This window comes from Apis cerana, linkage group LG15, assembly GCF_029169275.1.
Source record: "Apis cerana isolate GH-2021 linkage group LG15, AcerK_1.0, whole genome shotgun sequence".
In the NCBI taxonomy this organism is placed as follows: Eukaryota; Metazoa; Arthropoda; class Insecta; order Hymenoptera; family Apidae; genus Apis; species Apis cerana.
The window spans coordinates 5,098,580-5,124,069 of NC_083866.1; the positions used below are offsets into that span (position 1 = coordinate 5,098,580).

At 39.1% G+C, this 25,490-nt stretch overlaps 1 protein-coding gene across 2 annotated transcripts in view; it reads left to right on the top strand.

Moving 5' to 3' along the window:
* Positions 1-3,462: 3,462 nt before the first annotated feature.
* The window catches only part of LOC114577328 (uncharacterized), a 102,954-nt gene continuing 80,926 nt past the window's right edge, over positions 3,463-25,490 (top strand). Inside the window, exon 1 of one of the 2 annotated variants that reach the window (XR_009832868.1) lies at positions 3,463-5,861. The gene's annotated coding sequence lies outside the window, so the exon portion shown is untranslated. The remainder of the gene's footprint in view (positions 5,862-25,490) is intronic. The other variant, XR_003697320.2, reaches the window with a different exon arrangement.

A 25,490-nucleotide genomic window follows, 5' to 3' on the forward strand; every position in this document is an offset into this window, starting at 1 on the left:
ATAAAGGGGAATAAAGAAGGGAGAGTGTATATGGAAAAATTAATTTTCTAATTATTATTGCCCGCTTTCGATGATGAAATTTAATTAAGATTCACTCGGATAATATATTAATAATATAATACATATATGTTGTTCTTGATAATAAACGGACGATATCTAGATAGTCTTTTGGTTAATATTATTTTTTATTTTTCAAATTACAACAAAATATGACAATAGACGAGCAAAATTTTCTGATTTTTCCTTGAAACAAACGCGCGCGTTCTCGAAATGAGGGGAGAATTTATGATCAAAGCGGTTTTTTCAAACGAGATCCGATGATTAATTGTCACCGCGGTGTCCATTTGAGAGAAGGAAAGGAAGCCTTTTTTTCTTTTTTTCCGCTACGAGAACATCGTCGGAATACTAAACGAAGAACGTGGATGTCGGATGAACGTAAAATTCCTACGTGCAAATGAGATTCGTGGGCAAATGCGCTATTGGAAAAGATTCTAACGACAGGATCGAAAGAATCCACGTTCGACGATCGACAGGCAAGTCAAGGGAGGAACAAGAGAAGGTTGACGACAAAAGAGATATAGTGGGTGGAAATGTTGAGAAGAGAGACATAATAGGTGGGATAGAAATGAATCTTTTCAAAGACAGAGAAACGGATAAAGGATACGTCAGAATGTGTCGACGTGGCGCGAGTTATATTCAAGGACCAAGTGAAGAAAAACCTCGAAAATTAACCCCTTCGATTTCATTTTCGATAATATCATAAATACCGTGGACAAGATTTTACAAGATCTTTTATTGGAATACGAAATGTTTTATTAAAATTTCTATTTTTATTGAAATTTACGATAAAAAAAATTATTTATATAAATATAGCGAAGAGATGGTGAATAAAAGATACACTATATATTCGAAAATTAATTTATTTCGTATGAAAATATAACGATGATAATAGAACAATTGCAATTTCGACAAAAATATTTAGTTCTTTCGTTCGCCTGCTGTTTTTATAAACTAGCTATTTTTTTTTTTTTTTTTTTACTGGTATTTTATTACTACAAAAGTACAAAACTACAAAAGTAAACCGAATATTTTTTCCGAAATTGCAATGTTGTATCTCATTATTTTTTCCATATTTTCAAACATACCATATAAAATTAATTTGCAAAGATATATAGCGTATCTTTTATTTACCAACCATTTGATCGACCAGCAAAATATCTTAACAAATAGATCTCTTTTCCACAAACGAATTTGAAAATAACGTGTAATAAAATATACACGAGAAACCCGTATTAAAAATACGGTTTTCAACGCTGAATTTTTTTCGTACAAAGTATCAGCGAGAGATATCTCGTCCCTAATAAGAAAAGGGTTGATCAACTTCGACAAGGATCCGACACAGGCGTCGAAACACAAGTGAAATTTGCCAAGTCAACCGAAATCCATAGAACCGCTTAGCCATTATATTTCGGATTAAATCGAACCGGAAAGATGAATCGTGGAAATCTGAAAATCTATCCCGGAAATCTATTAACGGAACCAACTGTTATTAAACGCTCGTTATAAACGATTCGATCTTCCTCCTGGAAGATTTCACTTCAAGAAGAATAATAATAATCGTGCGAAGGGAAAACAAAGAGAGAATAATAAAGAGACGATAAAAGAAGAAACGAAGAACTGATATACCGAGGTAAAGTTAGCGACGTACAATGTTTGCAAAGTAAATTTAACTGAATAAAAAGCGAGAAGAAGAGAAAGTTAGTTTCGAACTAATTCTTCGTTTCCTGTTTACACGACTCTCGTTTATCATTCTAATTCTAAAAAATACGATAAAGCACATTCGTATTAGAAGGCGAAATTCATGGAATCATCCTGATCGAATTTTGAATCTCTTAAATTAGATGGAAAATAAAGAAACCAGGTACGTTGTCGCGAGGAAATCTTTGGGCGAAAACAGGAGAATTTTGCATAATTTTATTATGCGACGAAGAAGAAGATCGTTACGAATGCATGATGCGCACAAAATATGAAATCTACAATAAGGAAATAGAATACGTGATTTTCGAGAAGGAAGAAAAATATAAATTGTTTCGATGTCTGATGTATTCGAGCACGCTGAAAAAAATCATTTGGATAAAATCATTTGGATTCGGCTCGAATTCAAACAAATTGTTCGAGATCGTGGACAATGAAGGGAAAAAAATAACAGGAAAGGAGATATAATGCGTGAAAAGAACGAATCGAACGAGACATTGCAACCGGGGAACTTTGAGATACAATAAAGGATATTATCGATGACATGGAAAAGAATAAAGATAATATCCGAAGGCTTTCAGAATCGAACAATAGTCGATACCGAATAGTAGATAACACGGCGAATGAAACGGGGAATGAATATACCGAATGAATATATATTCAAGAGGATTTTCTTCCCTGGATTACGTTGAAAATAAAATTCTCCGATCCATCGATTTATCCATCTGGAAAGGAATCGTTCGAGATTAACCATCGGACAACAAGGTGATCAAGCCATGGATGGTTCACACGCCATTGGGCGAAAGAAAGGAATTATTCATGATGGTTTGATGGGCCATTCCTGACGCATGGTCTCGTTAAAATGACGTATTTCGTTATCGGCGCGACACAGTGCGTGCAAGTGTGAAAATGTACCGAGTGGAAAACGGATATTTATACCGGTCGAAATAAATCAACGAGGGTTGATCCGAAGTTTGATTACTACGCCCGTCCACGCATCCCTATAACCGTTCCCATTGATCGGATTGTACAGCTAACGTGATAATTTTTCATTCAAGTGTTCGATGGTAAATATAATTCGTAGTGAAATATCGTTGGCAGAAGATATTTCATTATTTTTCGTATTTTTAATAAACGTTTAATAACGTAAAACATAAGAGATTCCATTCTCTTGAATGAAGATAAATCTGCCCATCAAACGAGCTATGCTCTGTTGTTCAACTACGAGCTAAACATCCGCGTCAGAAGATAATAAATAATTTTGTCGAGCAACAACGAGATGCAGTGTCAAGAGGGTAATTTAATTGAAAATCGTATTTCACGAGTTACGTCTGCCTTGCGTTTTAAACGCTCACCGAAGCACAACTTTTGCGTAACAATAATTACACTTGTAATACATAAATTTATACATCATTGAATAAAAAGAAACCGCCATGTTCATTTCGCATGCGTTCCGTGGCGAAATATCCCTCCCATTCTATGATTATGTTATAGCACTCTATCGAACGAGTTAGTGCGGTTACGATGTTTAATTAGTGTCAGTTTTCGACCGAATCTCCGAGGATTCCCTGTCATTACTATCACCGGTGTCGACACGATATTAAACCTGGTAATTTTCATACTAACTCGTTGATTAAACGAATTATGTAAAATGCTGCATGTTCAATGAACGAATACGTAAAAATCAATATTATTCAAATGATACTTGTTTATTCTTTCATTTTACAATGATTTTAAATATAAAATTTCTGAAAAATTACCTAGAATAACGAGATTTTTCGAAAATCGTAATACATCGAACAATTATCGCGTTACGCTTAATTCGATATTTCAATTCGATAAATACGATGGTGTATAATTAATACGATTCCCTTTCCAATCCGTTGTAATTTCCATTCGAAATGATATAGATCTAATTACAGATTGCTCGAAGAAATCCAAGCCAAGTCGCAAAATGACTTTGGTATTTTACGATGTTGGTTCAGCATTTCTCAAGCTATCCATAAAATTAAATCTATAGATTATGGCCTGACTTGGTCGTTTCGTAACTCTTGTATAAATTCTATATCGAATCGATTCGAATCGAATCGAGACAAGGAACATCTCAATATTGAACGAAAAAAGTTTCTTTTACCGATCGTAAAGAAATAGATTAATGAAAAAAACCGCAATCGTAATAAATATTATCCCTATATTGGAAATAGCTACCTATATTCTAAATTTTATAGAATGTATATCGTTATGTTTGATTCATATCGCAAAAGAATATATTGATACACGTGAACGATTATGGATTATATATATATTTCATACGAAAACGTGAAAAATGTACAGAATGCGCCATTTGACGAATGACGAAATTCAGAAGCAATATGGCGTATAACGAACTTCGCAAAATGATATTCTAATCAATTACGAAATTGTTATATAAAACTCTTAACTCACCATAGAAGACAGCTACAGATGATAAGCATCTCGTAAATCTGGATGTAGAAGCTTCAGGTTCTTAAAACACTAATGAGAACACTAAAATATCACACAAAATTCGACCGAGACGCAATTACGACGCACATTTTACGAATTCAACGTTGAACTGCGTGCGCATCATCGACCCGGCATGTTGATCATAGAAATATACGATGCCTCGAGGTATCATTGCGAATATGAACGACCTTCTAACGATTTTACGTGGAAAATTAAACATGCTGTTTGTTTTCGAAGTAATTGCTTGTTTTATTAAAGCAGATATTAGTAAATGAATAAAAAATATTTAATTAATTGAGAAAATATATTGAACAAAAACGTGAGAAAGCAAGATGCGCAAATTTAGTGAAATTTAGAACATTATGGCGCATGACGAATTTCACGAAACGAATAGTACGAAATTATTGTACATAAAGCTCTTAACTCACTATAAAAGACAATTACGGACGACAAACATTTTGTAAATTTACGTAGAAACTTTAGATTTTTGATACACTAAAAAGAACAGTAAAAAAGTCACACGAAATTAGACTACGATATGACTACGACACGCGAATCGTACTTCGAAGTATTGGACTGTCGTTATACATCTGCGCACGCATATCATCGACCCGGCATATCGATCGTAGAGACGCCTCGAGGCATCATTGCGAACATGAGTATTCTTCTAACGATTTTACGTTTAAAATATGTCGTGCTGTTTGTTTCGAAGCAATCGTGTACATAGACGAGTGTTAATTTCTTGTGCATTAAATCGATAAAGAAAGTTTAATTAATTGTGAAAGTGTGTATAAAAACGCAAAAAAGCAAAATAGTGGCGCCGCTTGGTAAAATTCGAAGCATTATGGCGCATAAAAAAACTACGAAATAATATTCGAAACAATTGTTGTACATAAAATTCTCAATTTACTACAGAAGATAATTAATACCAGTATAATAAATTTAGTAAAATAATAATAAATTTTATACAAAATATAGCAATATTCGGATTCTTAAAATATTAATAAAAACATTAAAATAATTATATAAAATTCAACTGCGACACACTTTTCGAAGTATTAGATTGTCGCTGTGTGTACATCATCGACCTGCGTATCGATTTGTAAACACATTCGTCGCGTATTGTTTCAATTACGACGCGACACTTCGAGACACCGTTGTAAACACAAGCGACCTTATTGTAACGATTTTAGAAATCAGTCGTACTGCTCGTGTCGAAGTGATCGCATGCTCTCTTAGGTAGTCGTTAATTTATTGCGTAGTAAGTGTTTTAAAAAAATTTATTCAATCGTGAAAGTGCGGTTAATCATATCGAGTTGATTCGAGAAGATATACGTGTGAAGTGCGCAGAATAACCAAATTATCGATCGATATTTAACGATATATATCCTTACGATAATTGATTATCAAGTGTGTGCAATAATTTACTCGTGTGTACAATACGCATCAGACTACGTCAAGGCACGAAATACAGCAGCAATAGTCGGATCGATGACTCAGTTCGTGAAAATCAGATTGGATAGTGAGTTTGTTCGACGATGAAACGGTATCGTAAGAAATATTTTGGAACAACGCACAATGCAGAGTTCAACTTCGCTCGACACGACCAGGACAAAGAGAAGGTAAGTGTAATATGACTATTTATCTTGTTCTATGTAATATATTCCATGTCACGAAATATCGCAAGTATTGTATATCACGATATATTTTAAATATTACTATTAATCGACATATTTTTTCGTAAAAATATTTTTCGTTTCGTAACGAAAAATGGCTTCAAATATAAACGAAATCGTATATTGGCATTATTCGAATTATGATAAATTTCTAGTATCTACTACGTTATTTAGTGACATGGAACTAAAGGAATTCTGTTCGCAATAAATATTGCAACATACGTTCGCAAATTTGATGGAAACTACGATAGCTAGTAAAATCAACACGACAGGTTTAATGGTTATGTGTAGTCGAAAGCATGTTGTTAATCGTTAATGCCGACGTTATTAAATCGCGAATTTAATCTGCAAAATAGAATGATGTATCGATATTTTTTTCATTAATTCGCGTTATTCCCGATATATTAAACGTTTATATTTTTAATTTGAATCGTAAAACTCCGTAACGACGCAAAAAAATATTTATTCTTCAAAATCTTCCATAATACCGAAAACAGAATAAATCTCCTTTCATCACTTTCGAAATTAAATATCGATCTGTTGGTATTCGATGTACGGCTAATTATACGTATCCACGATTCGTTTGAGATAGAATTTCGAGAAAATTCATCCATAGATAATGTTGCCAATTTGTTTGTTAATCGTGTTCCAAATTGCACAAAACAGATAATTATACACGATTCACTCGCTGTTCCCTTTCTCTTTTCTCTCCATCTTTATCTTCCCTTTTGTTCATCTTCTAATCCATCCACTCAGGAATTCCAGTTTCATTTAAGAGGATAGCAGTTTTCATCCATTCATCTCCATCATTCGATTATCACCTCAACTGCTTCTCAAACAGAGGGTAAATTAAACTCGAAGAATGACGTCGATACCTCGATTAAAATATTTTCCTTTACGATTAAATTTTGCGAAAATTCGTCAGTTTAGCAACTCGTGCATATTCTTCATCGCCGTTTACGACATCGAACATAACGTTTCGAGGTAATCTTAGAAACTTCCTTCGATATATCGAAGGGAAACTTTACAATCTTCGTGGCGAAGATTGATCGAAAAAAACTCAACTTGAAACGCGAAATCGTTCCGGATTAGAAAAGTTAATTTCCGTTAGCTGGACCTATCCTGTATACTCGGTACTAGAGATAGAATCAAATTCGTCGTAGATAGATTTGAAAATTGACTAGATTCAAAAAATTCGAATAAAATTGCGTTTAATCCTTTTTAAAATTTAATTTTTTCGAAAAATCATTATTCCGTATATTTTAATTTATTTTTTCCGTAAGAAATTCATGTTCTCTGTATCTATAAAATTTTTTCCATTGAATTGCATTTGAACTCGGATTTTACAAATACACGACGAAGTTGATCCCAACGCTACTTAGGATATTCGAGAGTGAGCAGAGATGAAAATCGGTTGGAAAATCAGCTTTTAATCGAATCGTTTTATCGCGCACTCCCGGGATACGCGAGAACCCAAAGCAAAATCGAGTAGTACGTAGTTAAATCTGACAGCTATTGATGAACGAGTCGAGCTTGAACTCGATGTTAGATAATCTTTATAAAGCTAACTATTGCTATAACTGTAACAAGCTGGATCGACGAAAAATCCGGTTCCGCTTCGATTTCAATCCATTCGTTCAATTTATTCTCTCTCTCTCTCTCTCTCTTCTCTCCATGCATTTGGTTTATCGTTATTTCTCATCTCTCGCTTTTGTATACAACAGAAATCACTACTTTCTCTTCTTAGAGTCGCAAGAATACCGTTTTATCAATATAAAACGTTAGACTTTGAAGATTTAATTGATCAATAGATACAATTTGAAGAATTGTTTTACGTCTTATTTTTCTATTCAAACGTGATGGATCAATTTCTTCGAGTAATCTCGTAAAGCGAAAGTATAGGTGTCTTTAAAAAATGTATTAAAATCATCAATATCCATGATGAGGGTGTTACGCATCGATAAGTTCGCCAATTTTTGCGAGTACGTAAAAAAAGGAAAAAAAAAAGGGAGGATGATAAGATGATAAGCTTTGAATTTTCGCTTTAAATCTCTTTCCCGAAGATCGACGAGATAGGGTTTCAGAGGTTTAAGCTCCAAGGGAATCACGATCGACGCTTCGATAATTTATGATCGAGGTCAGGTTTGATCAGTTAACCAGAAACGCGGAGATCAACCCCGACGAGTCTCGTTGAAACGGATGGGAATTTCTGGGAATTTGCCATTTGCGCCGAAAGATTCGATTTTGTGATTGCAAGATTGCGTGTATATTCGTGAGCTAACTCAATTCGATCGATTTGATTTCCACCAGATTTAACGATGATTATTGATTCATTCCACGGTCAGATTGTTTTATCTAATCTTTTATTTAGAGATTCCACGTCGGCTTTAGAATATAATCGTTGAATAGTCAGTAATCGATCGAAGGAACGAGAGATTCCAGAAATTAATTGTTCCTTTGGAATCCCCGTTGGGTTCAATCCAGCTTCCTCCTCATCATTTTTGTAGAAAAGCGAAAATTTTTGCTTCTTCAACAGGGAGAGCAGCCAAGGGAGCCTTTTTTTAACTTCAACCGAGAAATAAGAGTTTTTCCTCTCCGCGAGGAGCAATGCAATTCCTCCAATAGCAAATTGCGTTTCTCTATTCATCGAGCTCGATATTTCTCGAAGAGGAATTGTTCAAAGAGAAGATACCAAGCTTAAATTTATGGCTCGATATCTCGCGTATAATCGTCCTTGTCTCCTGTTCTCGACGAATATAGATCAAATCTAATTTGTCCACGATATATCCCTCTCCCCCCTCTCCCTAGTTAAATGGGCAAAGTTTATCAGCCAAGCTGGTAAAAAGCAACGAAACTCTCTCGACAGACTCGGATCTCCGGTCTATTTGCACGTTTCCACCGCCGTAAACACGCGGCATTTTAAAAGAAGCTTCGCGATATAACCTTCCGCGAGAAAAATCTTGGCAACCGATAAAGTTTCCAACCGTATAGCAAAGAAAGCAACCAACCCCTTAAATTCTTCTTCTTCCGCGGATTGCTGCACCATATATGTGCGCGTACAAAAGACGTTCGCGTGCGGTTACTCGTTTCTCGAAATTAAAGTGGAATTGGCGTCTCGACACGGCCGAATATTCGCTTCTTATTATTCGCGACGAGATGGCAATGAGCAACGATGCCAGCACGACTTTATTGCATGAAAGAAATCCCCTTCCCCAAACTTGCTTTCCCTCATCTCGAGATAGCTCGGTTGAAACGGTTTGCTACATCGGGATTACGATGTTTCACGCTCCACGGGGCCGACCGTATTCCACCAACTGCAGGGAACAGTGGCGGTACGCCGGTCGTTGCGGCGTTTATCCGGCTCGTAGGGAAAGCTTCTTAATACGCCTTACCTCGGGCCCGAGCTTTTAATAGAGACCGTCTGCTCGAAACTGCCCGTTCCTCGTCGCGTGTGCGAGACAGGAGGCTGCGAATTTTACCCTCTTTCGGTTGTGTGCAATGCTTGAGTTTCGATACGTGGAATTTTTCTTCGAGGGGGATGTTCGTACTTGGAGATGGAAAGATTGTATATTGATTATTTGTTATTGGATTGGGTTTAGATATTTCGAATTATTTATTATCTCTATCAGTTTATCTGTTAGTTTATTCTACCAGTTCACGTAAAATACAAGGATCTCGTTGAATAGAGAGGGCGCGATTACCGAGTCCGACAAGCGATCGCAGATTCGCGGTTTGAAAGTGGATTTATCATTAGAGGTCTCAATTAAAGAAACCGCGGCCGCGTAAACGGGAATAAAATAGGAGGCATTGTCGAAGCTCCTAATTTCCGGTTTCTTGATTATGAGAAAAATACCCCGATGCCTGTTGTCACCGCTCTCGAGAGTTTCGAAATTGTTTTATTCAGTATCGACAAAGCGTTATTCTTCGTTCGCTCGAAATTATCGCGGGATTACCTTCGCCCCCGAAGACGAACGAATAAAAGGGAAATGTTCAATTCGGCCCTCCTCCTTGTTTATTCCTCGATCCGTATTACTTTATATTCCGATTGTTCCTTCGCCTCTACCTCGAGGCGAAAATTTCTTGATTCCTGATTCATGAAACGACCTCGAAGATGGAATTCCATTGAAATTTAACGTATTCAATCTTAACAGCCAACGATCTCTACGTAACGTAACGGAATTGTGCAACATTGCAAAAAATATTGGAAATTCGTTCTCGAGCAAGGAGAGAGAGAGAAAAAGAGAAAAAAGGACGAATCTCTCGATGCGCCGCGCATCCTTCGATTTTTCGCGCAAAATGAAAATTCTCTCGGTCCTTTTTATCGGAAATAATTTTTGCATATCGCGTCCATCCGAGTTGCTCGTATCCTTTGTACATATAATCATCAATTTCCCCGCCGGGATTGATGGATAGATCAGGACATCTTTTATGAAAGCTATCGACCCAAAAAATAGCAAGGGAAGAATTTATGGCTCTCCAACGTTTCTCTCTCTCTCTTTCCATCGATAAAAATGATTCGCGGTGTTTAAAAAGAAGAAAAAAGGAGAGACAGAGAGAGAAAAAACGAAAAGAGAAAATCCGTGGAGAAATAAATAACTCGCGGCCAATTAATTTCACTCACTGAAAAGAGTCTCTTTCGTTTCATCGGGATGTTTTTTCTTTTTCCTTTTTTTTTTTAGCGAATATCAAACGTACCTTTCCTACGAGCATTGTATTTCTCAATTTTCATCTGTCAGGCGCAAACCGTTCGTTCAATTACCTGGCGCAATTTGATAAGAACAAGTAGTACTAACCTTCCATCCCGGAGGAGTACTCGTTCTTTACTTCCCTTCCCCTCTCTCTCTCTCTCTCTCTCTCTCTTTCTCTGGAAACTCGAAGCTTTATTGCTTAGTTTGACGTAATCCTACTACTCGCAGACAGATGGATGGATTCTTTATTGCCTTTGCTAAGAGATATAGAAAAGGCGCTTGATAAATCTGATTTTTACGGAGGGATTATTTCCAACGTGTTTGTCTCACGTGTGCAAAAATATGACTTGGAAAATAGGATAACAAAATGTTTTATTTGCATTCGAATTCGACAGATAAACAAATAATTCGTGTAATTATTTCTAACTTTTAACATAGAATTTGTTAAGGATAAGTTTGGACTTAATTATTACTTTCGTTTGTAATGACAGCGGTCCCTTAACAATTATTCAAATTTACGTAACATTCGATGTATCGTTACACTTGAATTTTTATCAATCGAGCGAAAAACTAGATCCCTGTTATTATAAACGATCCGATTGCGCGGATTACACGCCTGTCGCGCGTTTAATTAATATTTCTTACTAGAACAGAAACGTAATTATCCGTCCATTGGAATCGTTACTTCTCCCTCTCTTCGTTTCCAATCGATCACGTTCGATCCAATTCGCTCGCAATCTTGTTCGCGCTTAGAGAAATTCCAAGAGATTCGAGTCACGCGAACGAATACACCCGCACGAGTGGTTCCCGCGTTGGGGCAAGATTGTAAACATAATTTGCAATTAGTTAATTTCTCGACGATGGGGGCAATTGCTGTTTCCTTTCAGAACCGTTTAACCGGGAGTAGTGGAACCGTTTGCATTTTAAATATCGGCTCTCGTACGCTCGAGTTGGTTCGTAAGAAAAAAAAGAGAAAAGAGGAATCAAAGATCAGAATTCGAAACGGCTGTTCAAATTTTCGAATTTTTCTCTGAAATATTCTAGGATATGCATTTCCGAATCGTCCTCTCGTTGATTTCATTTTTAAATAACGATAATGAACGAAAGAAACCTCGTTGAAAATTAAAAATTTGTAAATTCCATTGATCCAATCTGATTGTTAAAATTGTTAAAGCTTTTAACGAATCATCAAAATTGCTATTATTCCTCGGATCGTTCCGCGGTGTATCTTAAATCGAGTCGCGACGTTTGTCGGAACGAATTTTGTAAATCGCGTTCCCTCGTCACGAAGCATACAGTGGCTAAATGGTAAAGTTTTCGGTGCCGCGGCACGTCCACGTACCCCATTAAATATTTCTTTGTCGGATACGGGCGAAACTTGGCCGTGGGAGGGGCGAAATATTTCATCGCTATTCTCTCGTTGCTAGGCACAACTGCAACTCGTAATTAGAATCTCGGTGCCCGACCCTTATTTCAATATTCGCCCACGTAGGCGTGTTTCCCCAGAAATTCATTTCACCTTATACAAACTGAACGACGATGAGTATACTTATGGTAATAGTACACGTGGAATTAACGTAGTTCCACCTGGACAAACTGTCCATTCATCAACTTTCTCTTTGCGATTCCACGTATGAACGCGTCGTCAGCCAAATATTATTTTTCTGCTCGCTAATTTTTCTTTTTCTTCGAATTCCCAGAGGATTTAGGGAGGAACAAGGTTATATTATACAGGAATATTCTGTTATCTACGATCCTTCAAAAGTTTTCAAATTTTGGAGATCTGGTTAAATTTCAAATTTAATTTCGCGTATGATACACGCGTCACAGGTTGGAAACAGTTTTATTACTCGATAGAAGATTTGATTCTCTCAAGAATACCTGTAACTCGATCTCGAAACGTGGAATCTCTTTCAGAGGCTCTCCTCGATAAAAGATATTCCAATTTAAGTCTCTCTCTAAGAGACGAAAATTCGTTTAATGAAATATTCCCACTTTAAATCGATTGTCGCGGGCAGCAAGTTGATCGCGTTAAATTGAAGGGAATGCCTCACCCTCCGTATTTTCGTAACGTTCTCCAGCACGGGTGGAGCGATGCATCAATATGCCTGGCTTGTCGCTCCTACAAATGAACTGAAATATGCTTGTACCTTAGAAGCAGCACAATGATAAACGTTATTACTCGAGAGTACTTGAAAACATAATTTATATGCGAGGACGGAGGTGCACGCAGTTAAGTTAAATGCATGCATTTCCTGAACGGGCCAAACAAAGCAGATATATATCTTCCCAAGCTTGGCACAATTTTCCCCTCCAACTTTGTTCCCACGCATGTAGATTCCCCGCACGGGGTGGTAAGAAGGGATGGTGGAACGCCAGAGATCCGTTTCCACCAACCTTTTCAATTATTACCGCCCTCCCCTCCACTCTTCTTACGAAATTTCGCTCTTCTTTCTCTCCGACTATTTCCATCTTACTTGGAGAAAGTCTGACGTTAGTGTTAATTAACGTACGCGACGACGAAACAATTGAGTCGAAATGTTGGAGTAAAATAGTTTTTCTGTTTAAATTCCTTTGCAAACTTTGCAACTTTTATGCTTATGAAAAGAAAGGAGCAAGTTCTACGAGGGCTTCTATCCGATCAATATTTCAGATTCCCTATTTAGAAATTATATATATGTTCAGAAAGTACTCCAATTATCTTTTTTCTTTCCAAAATACTTGGAATGTTTAACACTGCAATCGAATCACTTTGTACAAATTCCTTCCCCTAAGAGATCTTTTTAGTTCGACCTAGTGTTCCGTCGTGTCCAATCAGGGTACGAAAGAAATTGAAACAAGATGAGCGAGGCCGATCAATAATCGAGATAATCCCTGGAACCGAGTGGTGTAGATGGAAAAGTGTTTTTATCGGGTTTTCACGAGCGATTCGAACGAGGCAATGGCCGAGCGAGCGAACGAACGAACACGTCCTGATATCTCCTTCTAAATCCAATTGGAAATCGCTTGCGCATAATGGCACCCTCTGGCGAAGCCAATGTCGCGGTCTATCGATTAGCATCGGTTTACAGTCCACCATTAGATTCGATTACGCAGTTCTGGGGACGAGTCACCAGCCATTGCCGACACCGCCACCGCCCGTTGCTCCCTAAAACGTTGCCGTCTCCGTCCATGCGCTCCTTCTAATTAGCCGACCACCGCAACCATTCGATATATGCTAATGTCTCCACCTTCCGCCGAATTCCACCTTCAGCGTGCGAATTTCCACCGATAACCGACTCGATTGCAACGGGGTGGAGTCGATATTTGGGGCGAGGGTTATTTTTAATTCGATAAGAAAAGAATGTGACGGAAAATCTTTCTCGACCCGAATGAATCTCCTGAGGCATCGTTTCGTGAGAAATATTGCGAAACGTTTAATCTCTCTTCGATTATTCTATGATTATCTACGAAAATTGGAATGGAGGATTCTCTCGCGAAACGGAGACGAGAACAAGGAAGACTTTTCAATTACGGAAACGCACGCGCGTAAATGGAGGCAGGAGGGCGCGAAAAGACGGGTATATTTAGGCGAGGCGTGCGGGGGAATATGAACAAATTCGCAAACAACGAATGTGCGTTGCATCAAATGGAAAGCGGAAGAGGCATACGCCGCGTTTATTTGCGGAACGTGAGAGGACGAGCTTTTGATTTATTCCGTCGCCGGTTAAAAATGACGCACGCCGCGTGACCCATTTTTATTCACTCCCTATATCGACTTCCGCCGATCTCGTCGTACGTCATATCATCGCGAAATGCCCCTTCTGGAGACGCGCGCGCTTAAATTGTTGCTCTTTCTTCCACCCTCCCGCTTTGCAATTAAAATTATTCACTCGAAAATTCAACGTGAAACGTTCTCTTATATATAGGGTGTTTCAGATTGAAATATCGAAATTCTTCGTCCATCTTTTCTTTCCGATCTTTTGCGACCGAGAAGGATAATAATGAATGAAATCGTGCGAATATATATTTCGGAAGAGAATAATCGGGGCGCTTTTTAACGTTTCGAGATCGAAACGTAGCGAGATGTAACGTTTCACGAAGGTGCTTTAAATGTTGATTAAACACAACTGGTATTTGGATTAAACTTGATAAAGTTGATTCGATGTACCGGAAAGCAGAATACACTCGCATTAATATTCAAAGATCGTATTGTGCGAAGAGAGATTATATCGTTCCGTGTGTGTGTGTGTGTCTATAATAGTGTCGTCGAATCGATCTCTGCGGTTAGTAGAAATGCAAATTTTATTTAATCGATGCACGTTTAGTCTTCTGCAGAATAAGAGATAAAAATATCGAAACAGCATACCCCTCGTATTCGCTCATAAATACACCTAGAAGGAAAAGTATAAACTACTTAAATACAAAGTTTCTTGCAAAAACACTTATCGAAACATGCAATTTTCCATTCCAATCGTTTTATATTAGGCCATAGAACGAGTTAATTTAACGAATAACATAAACGGCTAAATAATCTTCATCTCGTCACTCGCATTAACTCTCCGCTCTCTTTTTTAAGTTTATTCAATCATTAAAGCGAATTGAAAATGATTTACAATAAGTTCGTGCTTACGTTTTCCTGATTATCCAGAGGCTGATGGAGAATTAAGGAAGAAGTGAAAGGAGAAAGATCGCAAGATCCCCGTGCTCTAAATTTACATCGGCGTACAATTAAGGGTCACTGTATATATTAGAACGGGGAGAGGGCGAAGGGGGTTATAATGGACGAAGTCGCGGAATGGCGGCCGTAAATCTGGCAGCAAACAAGCGATGTGTAAAGTATGCAAATCTTTAATAGGGAAGTGGTCGTGGCGGGTTAAATAACATTACTAGGGGGGGTGGAAAAACATTCTATTTTGTGCCGAGCGGACAATTCTGAATACACGGAGGAATATCATTTTATTCCTTTGAAACTCGTCCGTTTTTACTTTCGAGTTGCACACTGTTCGGGAATCATTCGCTCAATTTCTTTTAACTCGTTCCTTCTTTATCTTTAATAGAGGATGTTAAATGTTAAGCGGTGTTCTTCGAGATAAAATTCGAATTATTTATTTTTCTTTTCGAATTGTAATAACGTTTTTTCGAAAAGGGCGGATCGTTTCTTCGTTTCATTTTTAAACATTCAACGACACGTTTCCGTTTTTTAATCCCGAAAGAACTTTTTAGAAGATGGTTTAAGATAAAATATAAAAGTTGGAATTACTTTTCTGATTAGCATCATTCGAAGAATTAAAAACGGAAGAAGAAAAATTCGTAATTTGTTCGCGAGAGGATAAGAAGAAAATTAAATTAATCGAAACGCGAAAGGAAAGAAATTACAGTGTTATCTTATTATATAACTGCAAAACTTGGGTACGGTGTAACTGCAAATGATCGACTTTACGAAACAAGTTTAACAATTTCTTTTTCTTTCTTTTTATAAATAAAATAAACGTTCCCGCTCAACTTGTTCATTTCCAAGAGGATAAAATTCCTCTGTATTTATGCAAGAAATATAATGAAATAAAAGTTTTAATTATACGATGATCTAAAAATTGGGAAAAATTTCATGAATGAATTTTATACTCTCGTTTTTATTTATAAATTCGGAAATATACGGATGTATATATATATATGTATTTCGAAATTCGTCTCTTTGTCGTCTCGACTCTATTAAAATCGATCTCGTCCAGGAAGGGGAGGGATAAACAACTATGGATATCGAGCCAGGCAGACTCGCTGCGGGCAAGAAGATATCCCTTCCCGTTCCGCCGATTCGCCGATGAAAGGTAAATGTTTAAATGTCCGCGAGAGCGGGCATCGCCGATTGAAGTCGATCATTAATTAATGCAGGTGCACCGTGTTTATCGTGACTCGAATTATTTCCGCGCGAATTAAACGTCCATAATTGAGAGGGCGATAAATGCCGCGAAATACCGATTTCCAACCATTGGAAACACGGCCGACGCGAAAACACTCGGGAGCACTCGTTAAATTAAAAAATTTTTCGAGTATCATCGAGTTTCCTTTTCCGAACGAGATCGAATTCCACTCGAGTTTCTCTTTTCTTTTATCCCTCTTCTTTTAGGATACCGATTTCACCAAGATCGTTATCGATTCGCGATTTTCTATCACGATGAGAAGGCAGGGAACCGATCATTAATTTGTCGGGGCTCGATTAGCTCCCGCAGATTAACGAGACGCCGTTGCCAATGGTGGGAGCCCTAACTTGGGCGGTTCTCTCCTCCATCACTGGATTCCTCCCCCTAATTTGTAACGTTAAAACTTATGGCTCCGGGACAATCGTTGCCCCCGGAATAATTCGAGGAATTTAGGGATCATTAGGCCATTAGATTTGGCCAGATTTATTGCGTTCTTCGTTCCAATTTTTTTCCCTTCTCCTTCCTTTCTTTCTTTTCTCATCGAAATCAAAGTGAAAGTGGTAATTGGATTCGCTCTCGGTAGGCAAAATAGGAATTGGAACGATGGCTTTGGATTTCATTAAAATTCTTTCGCATTTCCTTTTTATCCTTGCATCGTTGGATAGATTCCTAGTCCTCTATAAATAAATAAATAAATATAAATTGAGGGGAAAAGGGCTTTTACGAGAATATACAGGAGATATTCTTTTTATTTTTGTAGGGGAAGGGGGAGAAGAAAAATTTGACTTTCGGATGCTGGGTTAAATTATATATCAGGGGGATCAAGTGAACGGGCGTGTATATATATATACGTGGAGCAGAAGTAGGTAGAAGTTCACGTGATAACGTACACCACGTACAAAAGACCGGGTACAAAAGGTCCGCCCGAAAAAATGTTTCCGTCGCGTGACTTCCGGTTGCATACCCTCTACGGGACATTTATATTCACCGTCGAAAAATTCCAAGCCAGCCTCGAAAAATACTCGGCACATTCCATAACTTGTCCATTTTTTCAACTCCCTGCCGCACTTTTCTCCGGTAAATTATTACGAGAGACGCATATGGCTCGTAGTGTTGGGACAAAGTACGTCGTAAATTGGCTCGAACAATGATCAGATTGATGAAAGATTTTCAGAAGTAGAGAGAGAGAGAGAGAGAGAGAGAAAGAGAGAGAAATTGGTTGCAAGTGGAATCGAATATTAGTAGAATAACTCGATGAATTTCTCTTGAGAGAAATTGTTGTTTTCAAAATTTTGAAAATAGTATTGAAAATAGAAACTGTAAATATTGCGACAAGCGGAGAAATTAAAATAAAATTATACGAATTCTCTTTATCATACAATTTTTTCTAAATTTTATCTTTCCATTACTTTTGGATTACTATTCATAAAAAGAATTCAAACTCGATTTCAACTTGGATCTTTAAGATCTTTAGATTATATTTTAATTATCGTCCAAATTCTAGAAAACGAATCTTTCTCGTCCAACTCAATCGGAATCCATAACATCGAATTTGATCCCATCGCTATCTTCTCTTTCTCTCTCGTATTAATTCACGGGGCTAAGAAGTGTGTTGAAACATTTTATGGAGGGATGCGCTCGTTATTTTTCGTGGTTTCAATTACACTAGTGCTTTTTTTTTTTTTTTACAATGCGAGACAAATCCCGTCGACAAACTCCACTCGAAGGATCTCGTTGTTGTCACGTTAAAAAATAGAAAAAAAAGAAAAGAAAAAAGAAGAAGGAGGAAAAATGTAAAAAATTTTACCCCGAAAATGGTGCGTGCGTTACGTTCAAGTTTGATGCGTTTCTCATTTTACGCGCGAGCGTGATGTATTCTCCCTCCCCTCTTACTTCTCCCTCCTCTATTATCGTTGCAGTTGCATTTTTCTATCGCGCATCCCCCTTTTTTTTCTTCGTTTCCTTTCTCTCTTTTTCTTTTCCAACGAAACCATCAATTGGGAAAAGGTTGATTCAACGAATTGGCATTGTTCGTGCGGGCAATCGATAGATATGACGGTTAATCGGTTCGAATATATCAATTCCATTCCCAACTTCGATCGCATTAATTCCCTTTTGTCAAAGGGAATTGTCGCTCGAACGTATATAATGTGCCGCGTATCCGGTTTTTTAATCCGTTGGCGGCCATTTTTGCGCCCCGACATGGCCGATATTTTCGACACGGTCAAGGAAATACAATATTAATTCGATATTCACGGGCGGGAAAAATATTCCCGCATCGTGCTGTGGCGCGGCGTTTGTAGCGTGAAAGCGGCGCATATACGGGATTAACGTTTTGGAAATTAACTCCCCGCTTACAGGCATTGTGCATTAGTCAACGATGTATTGAAACTTTGCTTACATTTCGGTTTCTCCGTGCGGATTTTGCATTTGTTATCGCGCGATAATATATATATATATCTCGGTTTAACCCGGTTCATTATTACTTGAAAAAGCAACGAAATAAAAGCGGAAGCTTTTGCAAGTTGGAAAACCGTAGGATTCGCGGGGAGGAAGAAAAATATTTTTTTCTTTTTCTCGATCCCATGCACGAGCCACGCATTTTAGGAATATTTAAGGGGAAACTCGTTGCGATAAATAATAATAATTCAAATGTAACATTACACGGTGTTTTAATCGTTAAAAATGATCGTTAAAAAGGGGAAAAGAAAACTGAAATAAAAAGAAGGGAAGTTAATCAGAGAATAATTACGAGAAGATGGAAATATTAACAGTATTCGTTATGCGACTCGGTTGAAAAATATTTCGTTATTCATTTCGGAATGAGATTAAAAAGAGCATTGGAACGTTTTCCGATCCATTTTGTATCTTTCTGAAAAGTTGAACGATCAGATTCTCTTTTTCCTTTTTCCAAGAATACACGAACAAAATATTTAGCCAAGTTTTTATTACAATTTACCTTGCGAAACTGCTGCGCGGGACACGCGAGAAAAGAGAAACGAGAGAAGAAAAACATATATATATATGTAACTGCGTTTCTTCTCTTTCTTCTCTTTTTAAACCGCGCATATTTACATTCAGGGCTAACGTTGAACTAATTATCCCTTCCAACAGTTGGACAAAGTTCAATGTGAACGGTTCGATGCAGGCGCAGCGGTAAGAGCAATAATTAATTGCTCGATCGCGACGCAAAAACGGTACGGAAGATCGGTGAGGGCGCGAATAACTCTTGCATCTCTCTCTCGAAAGCCTTTCCCCTATATGGGCGAGAAAAGAGAATAAGAGCAGGCTGGTTAGGGGAAAAAGGGGAGGAAAAAGGGAGGAAACGGGCGATGGAATCGCGCGAAAAAGCGGACGGAGGAGGCGTCCCGCTCGTTAAGGGAGTACGGGCCGAAATGGACCCGGCAAAGCAACAAGCGAGGCACGTATCCCGGTCTCATCGTCGTGCACGGAGGAAATGCCGATAAAATAATGAGAGAATGGGTAAATTCAATTCCACGAAAAACTCGCTCGTTTCCAATCCACCTTCGCAACGACCATCTTTATTTATATATATTTTCCTCGATGGAAACGTGGAGTGCATACGCCTTCTCCATACATCTCGAAGAATTTCGATTCGAGAATAAAGGAGGAGGAGGTGGAGAATGGAGAACGAAGAAGCTTCTTTCTTATTTCTTGGGACGAACGTTTTGGAGTGAAATGAAATGCGGTTATTCCTTTCTTCTCTTTGCTTTTCTTTTCTTTTCTTTTCTTTTTTTTTTCCCTCCCGACTGGAAAGATATACGCGGGTCCTTCCTTGGAATAATGAAACGGGGAGAGAAAGAATGACGCCCGTGACGTTAATAAACTATGAAACTAACCTCGTGTACCGCGCCGTCCTGTAACCCGGTTCTGAATTCTCTCCTCTCTCTCTCTCTCTCTCTTGGAGATTATTTAGCCATGAATAAGATGCGGGGGTGGAATTGCATAGAGTTAGGCCGGCCTAAGCGGAAGAGAAAGCGTGGCGAGGTGGAAACGAGCAGACGGTGCATAAATAAAAATCCTTTTCGCCCGTAACAAGGGGTGAATAAGAAAGGGCCAAGGGCGGAGGCGCGGAATTAGTCGAGTGAAAGATGGCCTGGATGCCCTTTTGATTATGCCACGATCGATGATGCGGTTTCCTTATGCTCGCTATTTCTCCATCGTTCGATCATTCGAGCCGTTTAATTATTTAATTATCCAGCGAACGTGTGCACCATGCGTATCGTCAACTTTTCCTAGAGAGAAATGTGAAAGAGGAATAACAAGTTTTTAGATCTTGAACGGCTATTTTAAATTCTTCTTCTTCTTCTTCTTCTTCTCGAGATAATTAATTTAAATTCGTTGGATAATTCGAGATTATACATCTCTTTAAAAAAAATAGTTACTCTCATAATCGTAGAGCGTCCAGGACGTTCGAAATTTGGAGGAATTTAATTTTTCCCCTTTTCGAAGAAAGAGAAAATAAAATCGTTTCAGTTGAAACGCGATCCTTCGTTCAATTTCCATTGTTGTTGACTTATCAATTTTATATCGCTCACCGTCCAACAAACCCGTTTACTGCAACCAACGATTTTATTTTATTTTACACGAAAATGTTTCTCGCCGTACGATTAATCGTGGCATCGATACGAAATCGATACATCGGATGCGAGCCGCCTTTCGGCGATTAGTCAATTATAAATTCCTCGAATCAATTATAAATGGAGCGGCATAAATTTTCTAACATCATACGCATCCCGTTAGCTCGTAATTAGTACGCCGATCGAATTTCGCGATATCCCCGCACATGAACTATGGCCAGAATCGCGGCCACACGATTCCATTTCGCGTCGCTCGATTGGTAATAAAAATGGCGCGTAATTTTGATAATTTTTCTCGAAGCTTTGTCACGAGATTAATTAGAGAGATAACTATCGAATCTGAGAAGCGAGTTTTCTCAAAAAGTTAATAATCCTTTTCTTACTTTTACGTCTCTTTAACGAACAGAGCAACCTATCCGTTGTTTCGCTCGTTTCACGTTACCCCAAACCGTGCTGCGAGCTTAATTTCGCCGATTAACCAGAGATTCAATTTGTTGGAACGGCATACGATTCGAATTCGCCTGTATCCGCAGCGAAGCAAAATTTCGAACCTCGCGTTCACCGCAACCCCTTCGCCTCCCAGAGTTGATAACCCGGCGGGGATGAACGAGGAGTCTCCGCTCGGGATTAGCGTTGGGTGTGTCTCGATTCGTCGGATGGCGCGGGTTATGAATCCCTAATCCTGCGTACATTCGGCTCGCGAGCAAGTGCATGCAATTCGGTGCAACGGTGAAATTATTGTCTGGCCTGGAATCTGGCCGAGAATCGACATCGCCGAGCTAACGTGTCACCCAGGAGCCTATATTCGTCGCGACCTGTCCGATTGCCGCTTTAGGAGGATTATACGAGGCTTCCAGGGATTCTCTTCCTTTCGTTTTCTTCGTGTTCACGTCGCGGTGAACCAGTTTGTTTACTTGTCCACTGGACAATTACTCTTTGAGGGTTTGAGAATAATCGGAATGTTTTTGGAGAAGAAGGTTTGAGAAGAAAAGTACTTACCAAAGGCGAATGTTTTAATTGGAACGAAGCCTGTAATCATCGTTCAAAGAGGGAGAATCCGCACACAAGGATACATGTGTAGTACAATGGGCTAAGGCGTAGTCGTGGATGGACCGGCTTAATTTCTCGTTTCTCCCTACAATGGATACGAGAAATCACGAATTATATTTCCCAGTGGAAATTACTTGTCCGCTTTCTTGATTCGAATAAAAAGAAATACGTGAGAGATACATGAATTGTCGCGGTAAACGGATTTTCCGATTCTTGCTTATTGTTCAACGTGTTCTTGAATCCTGCCGAACGTTTCATTTCACGATATTAACACTCTTCGATTCGATCCGATCAGAGAGAATCGGAAAAGGAAAACGGAGAATGGAAGAACGAGAGAATCGAAGAGGGATTCGTGGAGCGTTCGGTCGTTAACGGCGAGGAACGATAATTTTACGCGATTCCATGAGCGTTGCTCCCCTCCCCTCCCCTCTTTACTCTCCACGTTCCATTTTTCACGAGGGGAGGAGGGGTGTTACTCTTTCCACCGACGGAAATTGCATCGGCTAACAGTTGAATCGAGCTCTTCCCACCGCACGTCGCCTTTGCCGCGATAAAACTCACCCTCGAGAAACAGGACAGGGGAAAAAAAGAAGGGAGAGAGAAAAGCAGAGGAATCACGCTGACCTCTTCACCCTCTTTCTTCTTCTTCTTCTTCAATTTTATTCCCTCATCGCTTCATTTCGTTCGTCGTTGTCTCGATTTATTTTCGGGAAACACGATTCATCCCTGTGTTCTCATCGAGGAACAGTTCCAAGCTTCCAGATCTTGTGCCCCTTTATTATCGATGTATTCTATAGAAGCGGGGAATCGTCGGTTAGGCAAAGTTATATTACGCGATCGAAAGAGGTTTTAACGATTCCTGTCAGGCCGTTGAAATGATGGATTATACCGAGAGGAGGGAAGTTTTCTATAGCGGTGCAATTACCTCCATCGATTAATATCGATATCCAATATTTTTCGCCACTACATCGCGCTATCGATCAATTATTAATCATTAAAGATATTGGGATAAGATTGGTAAAAATCCATCACCGCCGTATCGTATTATAAAATTTGCAAATCGTTGAATATTACCAATACTTACGATTGCCTTCAAAGGTATCATCCGAATCCAAAGTCCAAGATATCCATCTTTGGAAATGGTTGTACAAAAGAAACCTTTCGAAATTGCCATAATTCCGTTGTCAGGAACGAAATTTTTTACATATCTCAACATTTATCTTCCAAGTGAAACAAATTCATTCTTCTGAAGAATCTAACTTAACACATTTTTTTTCTCGACAAAATTCGTCCATATTGAAATTGCGTCAAGAATAAAGTTCTTCCTTCCTTCCGGCGCCATATTCCACGTTGATAGTGGAACACGCACTCCCTCTCCCTCTCTCTCTCTCTCTCTCTGTGATGCAAGCTCGCGTGAACCGCGTTGATTCGAGCAACAACCTCGTGAAAATTAATTGGTCGAGGACTTTGAACCGCCTCGAGGTTTCCAGGATGCGATCTCGCGAAAAGTACGCGGCGTATCGTTTCGATCGAAAATAACGGCGAGCAGTCACGTATTCTCGTCACGTGTTGAACTTTGACCGTGCGCGCGCGCGATATTAGACGATTCGAAAATTAATTCGCCGGTAAACTGCAGCGATTTAACCTTTAAGAGAATTGGCAAAGTTTGGAGAAAGTTGTTGGGGAACGATAATTTGATTACCGCGCGCTGTCGAGTCTCGCGGTCATAGTTCCTCCCCCGTTATTATTTCAAATTAGAAATCGTGCCAACGATTGAACTTGACAATTTTCCCTGCTTATATATATATATATGAATCCTCCCTTATATGCGAATTCTTAATTACCTTTATTTAAAAAATATTTTTCTCCGGAACACGTATTCTATCCCGTTAACGGGTCAGAGAACAAAGTTGGAGAATAACGTTCGATTAGCGGCAGAATCGCGAACAGAGGGAGAAAGATGGATGGATGGATAGGCCGAGCAGGTGTAGAGAGAGGGAGAGAGACAGAGGGAAGGCCATTTTCCTGGCTTAGGGGAGAGGGGAAGTTTGATGAGTTTATCGCGGGGTGCAGCAGGGTTGGAACATTATATACGATCATTCATACGAGATGAACTGCAATTGCCGCTACTATTTACAAGGGACGAGATAGAATTTTATACCGTAGGCATCCCCTCCTCCCCCGAGGGAGAGTATTTCACTATGATTAATGATCTCTGTCGACAACACGCGCCTTTTTTTTCTCCCCTCCCCTCCCCTCGTCCATTTTTCTTCATTACGTACGCGATACTTGAGAACAAGGAAATGGATACACGGAGACGACGACCAGGCAACCAGAGTTTTTTATTTCTCTTTCCTTTCCCTTTTTCTCTTTCGCCAATTCCTCCCAGCCAAGCATCATGCTAATGAAACCGAATCCACGACCGCCTCCCCGGTTATATTGTTCCTCGGCTAATCGATCTCGAGACAACAACATCGTTCCTCGTTTAATCGATCCCGCCTCAGATCCGAGATGACGCGTGTTTTAAATATGCATTACGCGCTCCTCCGGAAAATTTAATCTTCCCTGTTCCCCGTTCTTTTTTTTTGAGAGGCTCGTACTTTAATCGCTGGAAAATATCTGGAGGAAGACACGAAATATTTTACGCGACGGTAGAAAGTAAATTTTCTCGGTAGAAAAGAAAATTGTATCTCTTCCAAGGCGCTTGGATGAACTTCTAGATCGAAATTGAAATTCAAGAATCTTTGGATCAATTGGACAGTTGAAGAACACGCGGCGGAATAATCGGGTGCATAATAGCAGCCGCGAAGGTAAAATGTTATCCAAAAATAGATGGTAGATCGGCGAGGCTTGATAATAAACACGGAATCGTTGATCAAAGATTCCGAACTCCGCGCAATCGCGCCACGTAATATGAGTATTTCACCGTGGTATCGCGGAAGGGCTCGAGTCGCTTGATAAAAGGAAGGAAGAGGATGGTCGTGAGGAAGGTGGAGATTAAAAGGTAGAGATAAACCGCAGTAAAACGAGAGATGGATGGATGGGGTAAGGAAAGGGAGTAGTCGGCAAGGGAAGGAAAAAAGGAAGAAGGAAAAATAAAGGGAGAACGGGGAATTGTAGCGAGAGGGTGCAAAGAAGAGAGAAGAAATGGGGGAAAAAGTAGGCAAAAGAGTGGAGGATCGAGGTGGTTGGCAATGGCGAGCTTTTATCGGCAATCGCTGCCAGCAATTTCCGCCTTTATCGCCTATCAAACCGAAGGTATCCGACTGTGTGCACCACGCCTCGAGGGCAAAACACCCTCGAATTGCGACTGCCTAATGGAGCGGCCAGCTTTGC